The following is a 10,497-nucleotide window of genomic DNA, read 5'->3' on the forward strand; positions in this document are numbered from 1 at the left end:
ACAAACGGTTCCTTAGGATCAGGTAAAACCAAAACCGGAGCTGAAGTCAACCTTCTCTTCAACTCTTCAAAATTCCTTTCACAAACTATGTCCCAAATAAACGCCTTACCCTTGCAAGTAAGCTGAGTTAACGGAAGTGCCAACTTCGAAAAGCATTCTATGAATCTTCGATAATAACCTGCCAAACCTAAGAAGCTTCTGATCTCAGTAACCGATGTCGGAACCTCCCATTGTAGCACTGCATCTACCTTGGATGGATCCACTGCAATCCCGTTACCTGAAATCACATGACCAAGAAAACTCACCTCTGATAACCAGAACTCGCAATTGGATAACTTAGCATACAACTGCTTCTCCTTAAAAACCTGTAGCACAACACGCAAATGCTCCTCATGCTCTTCCGGAGACTTAGAATAAATCAAGATGTCATCTATGAAGACCACAACAAACTTATCCAACTGATCATGGAATATGCGATTCATATACTCCATAAACACACCAGGTGCATTAGAAACCCCGAACGGCATCACCAAAAACTCATAATGCCCGTACCGAGTCCTAAACGCAGTCTTCTGAATATCTTCCTCCTTCACCCGAATCTGATGGTAACCAGATCTTAAATCAATCTTGCTAAACACACTGGCTCCCACCAACTGATCCATCAAGTCGTCAATCCTAGGAAGCGGATACTTATTCTTAATTGTCACCTTGTTCAACTGGCGATAATCAATACACAACCTCATGCTTCCATCCTTCTTCTTTACCAACAAAACTGGAGCTCCCCATGGTGAAACACTAGGCCTCACAAAATGTTTTGCTAGCAACTCTTCCAATTGTTTCTTCAATTCCACTAACTCTGATGCCGACATTCTATATGGCGCCATAGACACAGGCCTCGTACCAGGAACTAGATCTATGGAAAACTCCACCTCTCTCTTTGGCGGCACATCAGAAAAGTCTTCAGGAAACACTTCGGGAAATTCTCGCACTACTGGAAAATCCCCAACTGCAGCTCGACTCTCCACAGTCAACGATGCAAACACACCAAACAATTGTGCCCCATCTGCTAACAGTTGATTCAACTCCTTGGTAGATAAGACACCAAATTCCGCATCCTTCTCAAGAAATGGAAACCTCACCAACTTATGATAACAATCGATATGGACACGATTATTCATCAACCAATCCATTCCCAGAACCACGTCTAACTCGTTCATCGACAAACAAATCAAATCAACAGTAAAGTCCTTACCGAAGATTGATACCGGATAATTCTTACAAACTAAGGAAGTAGTCACCGACCCCATTGCTGGTAAATCGATAACCATCTCACCACCCAAATCAGATAGAACAAGACCTAATCTTTTAACACAATCATCGGCTATAAAACAATGGGAAGCACCCGTATCAATAATAGCAATTAAAGAAATGCCATTAATAAAACAAGTACCTCTGATCAGTCGATCACCCTTATCCGTCTGAGTTCCAGCCAACGCAAACACCTTCCCACCAGCTTGAACTTTCTTCTTCTGACATTGACCGCTCATGTGTCCCTCTTCACCACAATTAAAACACACAACTCCCTTGGACGCACAGTCGGATGATATATGTCCTACCCTTCCACACTTGAAACATTTCCTCGCGTCACTAAAGCAGACATCACTTTTGTGGCCAGGTTTACCACACTTAAAACATACAATCTTAGCAGGAGCATCTCCCCCACTAAACTTTGGTCCATAATTCATCTTTTGCTTACCCTTCCCTCCATCATACGGCTTCCCATGATTCTGCGGACCTTTGTTCCTCTTTTCATTAATCACCTTATGATGAGCATTATTATCCTCATCATAAATCCTACAGCTGTCCACCAAATCTGGAAACACCCGAATCTTCTGATACCCTACCGCCTTCTTGATATCTGAACGCAACCCATTCTGGAACTTAATGTACTTAGAAAATTCTGCTCCCTCACCAACAAAGTGCGGGTAGAATTTCACAAGTTCATTAAACTTTGCCGCATATTCAGACACAGACATGCTACCTTGAACCAACGCCAGAAACTCAGTCTCTTTCTTTCCACAGGCATCCTCCGGATAATACTTCCTCAAAAACTCCCTCTTGAACACCGTCCAGGAAATCTCTTCACCGGTTGCTTCTAACCTTGCCAAAGTCTCCAGCCACCAATCATCAGCCTCCACAGCTAACTGATGAGTGCCATACCTGACTTTCTGCTCTTGCGTGCAATCCATCACACGAAAGATCCTCTCCATCTCCTTCATCCAAGTCAAGGCTCCCTCGGGGACATGCGTTCCTTTAAACACAGGAGGATTCTCCCTTTGGAAAGTCGCTAAACTCCGAGACCTTGCATTCTCATCCGTATGCATAGCTTCAGCCATAGCTTGCAATGCAGCAGCAATAGCAGCGTCATTACGTCCAGCCATTTCTAAACTTCACAATAACACCAAGAGAAGTAAGCCCAAAGAATAACACAAGAATGGTTAGACCAAACGACACGACACTTGGTCGGACAAGACCGACCCGCTCTGATACCACTAATGTAACACCCCAATTCTACCCAAGCATATAGGTACAAATATCAGAGTATAAAAATTAAATTCATAAAAACAATTAGGGTATTACACTTAAGTAACCTCATCACCAAACATAACATACTCGCAAAAGATGCGTAACACAAATAATCCAAGAGGAAAGATTCTCATAAACACTTGACAGTATTCATATATATATATAATATACACCGTATTCCTCCAAAATACATCGTACGAGAGGGTGTCCAAAATACATAATATGAATACATCCAAAGGATCAAATATACATCAAAAGGATCCTATAAGCATCATCTACAAAATAAGTGTTCGATCCCCCCCCCCCTAGGTGTTACGTATCACGAGCGGACAACACCAAAACGGACGACTACTAAAAGAGCACCTACTCTTGCGGATCACCTGCACATTACCCACGAGTAGGTAACATTAAGGCAGAAGGGTGAGAATATAATTTATAATGAAAAGCATGATAAATATAGTAATGCCAACAGGTATCATCAAGAATCATACAACAAGGTAATCCACTAAGTCAGCCACAATCAATATATAAGTAAGGCGATAAATGAGTGAGAACATAATGGTAAGTACAGATGGTGATGAATGAGACTCGACTATGCATATGCATGTGGTACCAAATCTGGAGTAAACTCCTCCTTGTCATTATGACAAATACACCTTGCCGAGCATTATGCTGGGACTTATTTCCCTAAGGAAAATACACCTTTGTCGAGCAGTAAGCTACGACTAACCGTCATCGAGCATTTAGCCCCCACTGATGACCTCTTGCCACTCGGGCAAATACACCTTTTTACCGAGCATTAAGCTCCCACTGGTAATAATTGCCAATTCAAGCCACCTGTTAATAGCATTCCGCCATTAACGTAATGAAATGTCATGCTGTGCATACAAACGACTCGATTACATAACAACAACAACAACAATAATATAACTCGGTCACATATCCACATCACACCGGTTATATTAATCCACACGGATACATCACCAAATTGCCACTCAGGCGTTCATATTCACGCAGCACACATATACCGTCAAAACATACTTGATTAGCAATTATCATTTCACAAAGTACATTTATGAAAAATCATTCAACCACCAACACACTCCTCTTTATCATAAAGCATACTCAAGGATTCCCATAATACTTCAAACGGCGCGCAGAAACGACCTACGGTTCAAAAGATACAACAAAACGAAGTTTGGAAAAACTATATTTCGCACAGTCCGCTTGAGCTCCGCTCAGCGGACCCGGACAGAAATTTATTAGACAGAAATGCAGAAACTCCGCTCAGCAGACCTTCACAGAGATTTTTCTGCAAAAGGACCTCCGCTCAGCGGACCCAGGCCGCCTCAGCGGACCTGCGTAAACCTAGAAAAATCAGTTCTGCAACAGACCTGCAAAACCCCACCCAATCATCTCAAAACCTCAAATAAGCTTCCCTACACATCCTACACAATCCATACATGCCATATATTCATTCTAACAATCAATGATCCATGGTTCACTCACTAAATGTCAATAACCTAATAATTCCTTCATGAGCAAGAAAACATGGAGAAATGAAAAACAAACATGATCAATGAGGATATCTATCATCATACTACACATACACACCACAAAATCATGTTTATAACTTCAAAACTCACAAAACACCCAATCCACAATTGTTGGTCAAACTTAGAAAAGAGCAAGAACAAGAACAAAACAAAACAAAACTATAAGAATCATACAATCAAGATAAACTAGATTCACCCCCTTACCTTGGTTGGATTCTTGGTTCTAGCTTGGTTTGGATTTCTACAATTCTCTTCTTCTCTTTGTTTTTTTCTCTTCTTTTTCTTCTCTTCACAAGTTTCCTCTCTTTTCTCTCTAAAATATCTCTTTTTCTCTTCTATTCTAAGACAACAAAATCTTCTACCTCTCTATAACTCTTTCTATTTCTCTACTTCTCATTTTCACCCACTTAACTCTCATAAATTCTAATTTTGGCCCAAATGTTACTAAACATTGATTCTAACCAATTAACACCCAAAACATAATAATTACACACATGGAAAGTAATAAGTAAAATATTAACATAATTAATATTTACCGACTGACACGACTCAAAAACGGTAAAATTTAGGAAAATGTAGCAAACATCACAATTAATTAGAAAAACACATTTACGGGCGTTACAACCCTCCCCCACTTAAGAGATTTTCGTCCTCGAAAATAAAAATTACCTGCTACAAACAACTCAGGATAGGAGTCTCGCATCTTACTCTCCAACTCCCAGGTCAAACTCTCACCTGCCGCACTTAACCATACGACTTTCACCAAGGCGATCTCTTTGCCTATTAGAGTCTTAGTCTCACGATCCTCAATACGCACCGGCATCGTCTCAACCGTCAGGTTCTCATGCACTTGCACATCATCCATCTGAATCACATGGGATGGATCCGTAATGTATCTCCTCAACTGGGACACATGGAATACATCGTGCAGATTAGCAAGACTTGGCGGTAACGCCACCCGATACGCAACTTTGCCAACTCGCTCCGATATCTGATAAGGACCAATAAAACGCGGAGTAAGCTTCCTCGATTTCAAAGCTCGTCCTACACCCGTCATAGGCGTAACTCTTAAGAATACATGATCACCAGCTTGGAATTCCAAATCTTTCCTTCGCTTGTCATGATAACTCTTTTGCCTACTCTGTGAACTTCTCATCTTCTCACGAATAAATTTCACCTTCTCTGTAGTCTCTCTTACCATCTCAGGTCCGAGTACCACACTCTCGCCCGATTCAAACCAACATAATGGAGTTCTACACTTACGACCATATAGCGCTTCAAAAGGTGCCATTCCGATACTAGAATGAAAACTGTTGTTGTAAGTGAATTCTATCAACGGAAGATAAGTATCCCACGAACCTCCCTTCTCAAGAACACATGCCCTCAACAAGTCTTCTAACGATTGAATAGTCCTTTCGGTCTGACCGTCTGTCTGAGGATGATAAGCCGAACTCAACCTCAACTTAGAACCTAGAGCCTCTTGTAAACCTTTCCAAAAATCTGATGTGAACCTTGGATCTCTATCCGACACAATACTCAACGGTATACCATGTAGTTTCACAATCACCTTGATATAAATCTCAGCCAACTTTACAACTGGAAAAGTGATGTTAATAGGAATAAAGTGAGCAGACTTTGTCAACCTATCAACAATCACCCAAACTGCATCAAAACCTCTCACAGTTTTCGGTAAACTCGTCACGAAGTCCATAGAAATACTATCCCATTTCCACTCTGGAATATCCAACGGTTGCAACAACCCTGCAGGACGCTGATGTTCCACTTTTGACTTCTGACATACCAAACACGCATACACAAACTGAGCCACATCTCTTTTCAAACCAGACCACCAAAAGATCTTCTTCAAATCCTGGTACATCTTATTGGCTCCCGGATGAATACTCAAACTGCTCCTGTGACCTTCCTCTAAAATCATCTTCTTCAGCTCGGAATCATCAGGTACACATATTCGACCACGGAATCTCAAAACACCCTGACCATCCACTCTGAAGTCGCCATCATCACTTTGATTTTCCACCATAAACAAATCAACAAGTTTCACATCCATCTTCTGTCTCTCGCTAACGGTCGACAGAAAATCATTCGTCACTTTCAACATACCCATCTTCACACTACATGGTGTCAATTCACATACTAAACTAAGATCACGAAACTGCTCCAAAAGTTTCCACTCCTCCGCCATCATCGCGGACATATGCAAAGATTTCCGACTCAAAGCATCGGCAACCACATTAGCTTTACCAGGATGATAATTCAAGCTAAAGTCATAGTCTTTCAGGAATTCCAACCACCTACGTTGTCTCATGTTCAATTCTTTCTGATCAAATAAGTATTTCAAACTCTTATGATCACTAAAGACCTCGAACCTTGCACCGTAGAGATAATGCCTCCAAATCTTTAATGCAAATACAACCGCAGCTAACTCTAAATCATGAGTGGGATAATTCTTCTCATGAATCCTTAACTGTCTCGAAGCGTAAGCCACCACCTTACCTTCCTGCATCAAAACACCACCTAACCCCATATGCGATGCATCACAATACACCACAAACGGTTCCTTAGGATCAGGTAAAACCAAAACCGGAGCTGAAGTCAACCTTCTCTTCAACTCTTCAAAATTCCTTTCACAAACTATGTCCCAAATAAACGCCTTACCCTTGCAAGTAAGCTGAGTTAACGGAAGTGCCAACTTCGAAAAGCCTTCTATGAATCTTCGATAATAACCTGCCAAACCTAAGAAGCTTCTGATCTCAGTAACCGATCTCGGAACCTCCCATTGTAGCACTGCATCTACCTTGGATGGATCCACTGCAATCCCGTTACCTGAAATCACATGACCAAGAAAACTCACCTCTGATAACCAGAACTCGCACTTGGATAACTTAGCATACAACTGCTTCTCCTTCAAAACCTGTAGCACAACACGCAAATGCTCCTCATGCTCTTCCGGAGACTTAGAATAAATCAAGATGTCATCTATGAAGACCATAACAAACTTATCCAACTGATCATGGAATATGCGATTCATATACTCCATAAACACACCAGGTGCATTAGAAACCCCGAACGGCATCACCAAAAACTCATAATGCCCGTACCGAGTCCTAAACGCAGTCTTCTGAATATCTTCCTCCTTCACCCGAATTTGATGGTAACCAGATCTTAAATCAATCTTGCTAAACACACTGGCTCCCACCAACTGATCCATCAAGTCGTCAATCCTAGGAAGCGGATACTTATTCTTAATTGTCACCTTGTTCAACTGGCGATAATCAATACACAACCTCATGCTTCCATCCTTCTTCTTTACCAACAAAACTGGAGCTCCCCATGGTGAAACACTAGGCCTCACAAAATGTTTTGCTAGCAACTCTTCCAATTGTTTCTTCAATTCCACTAACTCTGATGCCGACATTCTATATGGCGCCATAGACACAGGCCTCGTACCAGGAACTAGATCTATGGAAAACTCCACCTCTCTCTTTGGCGGCACATCAGAAAAGTCTTCAGGAAACACTTCGGGAAATTCTCGCACTACTGGAAAATCCCCAACTGCAGCTCGACTCTCCACAGTCAACGATGCAAACACACCAAACAATTGTGCCCCATCTGCTAACAGTTGATTCAACTCCTTGGTAGATAAGACACCAAATTCCGCATCCTTCTCAAGAAATGGAAACCTCACCAACTTATGATAACAATCGATATGGACACGATTATTCATCAACCAATCCATTCCCAGAACCACGTCTAACTCGTTCATCGACAAACAAATCAAATCAACAGTAAAGTCCTTACCGAAGATTGATACCGGACAATTCTTACAAACTAAGGAAGTAGTCACCGACCCCATTGCTGGTAAATCGATAACCATCTCACCACCCAAATCAGATAGAACAAGACCTAATCTTTTAACACAATCATCGGCTATAAAACAATGGGAAGCACCCGTATCAATAATAGCAATTAAAGAAATGCCATTAATAAAACAAGTACCTCTGATCAGTCGATCACCCTTATCCGTCTGAGTTCCAGCCAACGCAAACACCTTCCCACCAGCTTGAACTTTCTTCTTCTGACATTGACCGCTCATGTGTCCCTCTTCACCACAATTAAAACACACAACTCCCTTGGACGCACAGTCGGATGATATATGTCCTACCCTTCCACACTTGAAACATTTCCTCGCGTCACTAAAGCAGACATCACTTTTGTGGCCAGGTTTACCACACTTAAAACATACAATCTTAGCAGGAGCATCTCCCCCACTAAACTTTGGTCCATAATTCATCTTTTGCTTACCCTTCCCTCCATCATACGGCTTCCCACGATTCTGCGGACCTTTGTTCCTCTTTTCATTAATCACCTTATGATGAGCATTATTATCCTCATCATAAATCCTACAGCTGTCCACCAAATCTGGAAACACCCGAATCTTCTGATACCCTACCGCCTTCTTGATATCTGAACGCAACCCATTCTGGAACTTAATGCACTTAGAAAATTCTGCTCCCTCACCAACAAAGTGCGGGTAGAATTTCACAAGTTCATTAAACTTTGCCGCATATTCAGACACAGACATGCTACCTTGAACCAACGCCAGAAACTCAGTCTCTTTCTTTCCACAGGCATCCTCCGGATAATACTTCCTCAAAAACTCCCTCTTGAACACCGTCCAGGAAATCTCTTCACCGGTTGCTTCTAACCTTGCCAAAGTCTCCAGCCACCAATCATCAGCCTCCACAGCTAACTGATGAGTGCCATACCTGACTTTCTGCTCTTGCGTGCAATCCATCACACGAAAGATCCTCTCCATCTCCTTCATCCAAGTCAAGGCTCCCTCGGGGTCATGCGTTCCTTTAAACACAGGAGGATTCTCCCTCTGGAAAGTCGCTAAACTCCGAGACCTTGCATTCTCATCCGTATGCATAGCTTCAGCCATAGCTTGCAATGCAGCAGCAATAGCAGCGTCATTACGTCCAGCCATTTCTAAACTTCACAATAACACCAAGAGAAGTAAGCCCAAAGAATAACACAAGAATGGTTAGACCAAACGACACGACACTTGGTCGGACAAGACCGACCCGCTCTGATACCACTAATGTAACACCCCAATTCTACCCAAGCATATAGGTACAAATATCAGAGTATAAAAATTAAATTCATAAAAACAATTAGGGTATTACACTTAAGTAACCTCATCACCAAACATAACATACTCGCAAAAGATGCGTAACACAAATAATCCAAGAGGAAAGATTCTCATAAACACTTGACAGTATTCATATATATATATATATATATATATATATAATATACACCGTATTCCTCCAAAATACATCGTACGAGAGGGTGTCCAAAATACATAATATGAATACATCCAAAGGATCAAATATACATCAAAAGGATCCTATAAGCATCATCTACAAAATAAGTGTTCGATCCCCCCCCTAGGTGTTACGTATCACGAGCGAACAACACCAAAACGGACGACTACTAAAAGAGCACCTACTCTTGCGGATCACCTGCACATTACCCACGAGTAGGTAACATTAAGGCAGAAGGGTGAGAATATAATTTATAATGAAAAGCATGATAAATATAGTAATGCCAACAGGTATCATCAAGAATCATACAACAAGGTAATCCACTAAGTCAGCCACAATCAATATATAAGTAAGGCGATAAATGAGTGAGAACATAATGGTAAGTACAGATGGTGATGAATGAGACTCGACTATGCATATGCATGTGGTACCAAATCCGGAGTAAACTCCTCCTTGTCATTATGACAAATAGGGACTTATTTCCCTCAGGAAAATACACCTTTGTCGAGCAGTAAGCTACGACTAACCGTCATCGAGCATTTAGCCCCCACTGATGACCTCTTGCCACTCGGGAAAATACACCTTTTTACCGAGCATTAAGCTCCCACTAGTAATAATTGCCAATTCAGGCCACCTGTTAATAGCATTCCGCCATTAACGTAATGAAATGTCATGCTGTGCATACAAACGACTCGATTACATAACAACAACAACAACAATAATATAACTCGGTCACATATCCACATCACACTGTTTATATTAATCCACACGGATACATCACCAAAATTGCCACTCAGGCGTTCATATTCACACAACACACATATACCGTCAAAACATACTTGATTAGCAATTATCATTTCACAAAGTACATTTATGAAAAATCATTCAACCACCAACACACTCCTCTTTATCATAAAGCATACTCAAGGATTCCCATAATACTTCAAACGGCGCGCAGAAACGACCTACGGTTCAAAAGATACAACAAAACGAAGTTTGGAAAAACT

The sequence above is a fragment of the Vicia villosa genome, unplaced genomic scaffold (genome assembly GCF_029867415.1).
Source record: "Vicia villosa cultivar HV-30 ecotype Madison, WI unplaced genomic scaffold, Vvil1.0 ctg.000970F_1_1_3, whole genome shotgun sequence".
NCBI lineage: Eukaryota > Viridiplantae > Streptophyta > Magnoliopsida > Fabales > Fabaceae > Vicia > Vicia villosa.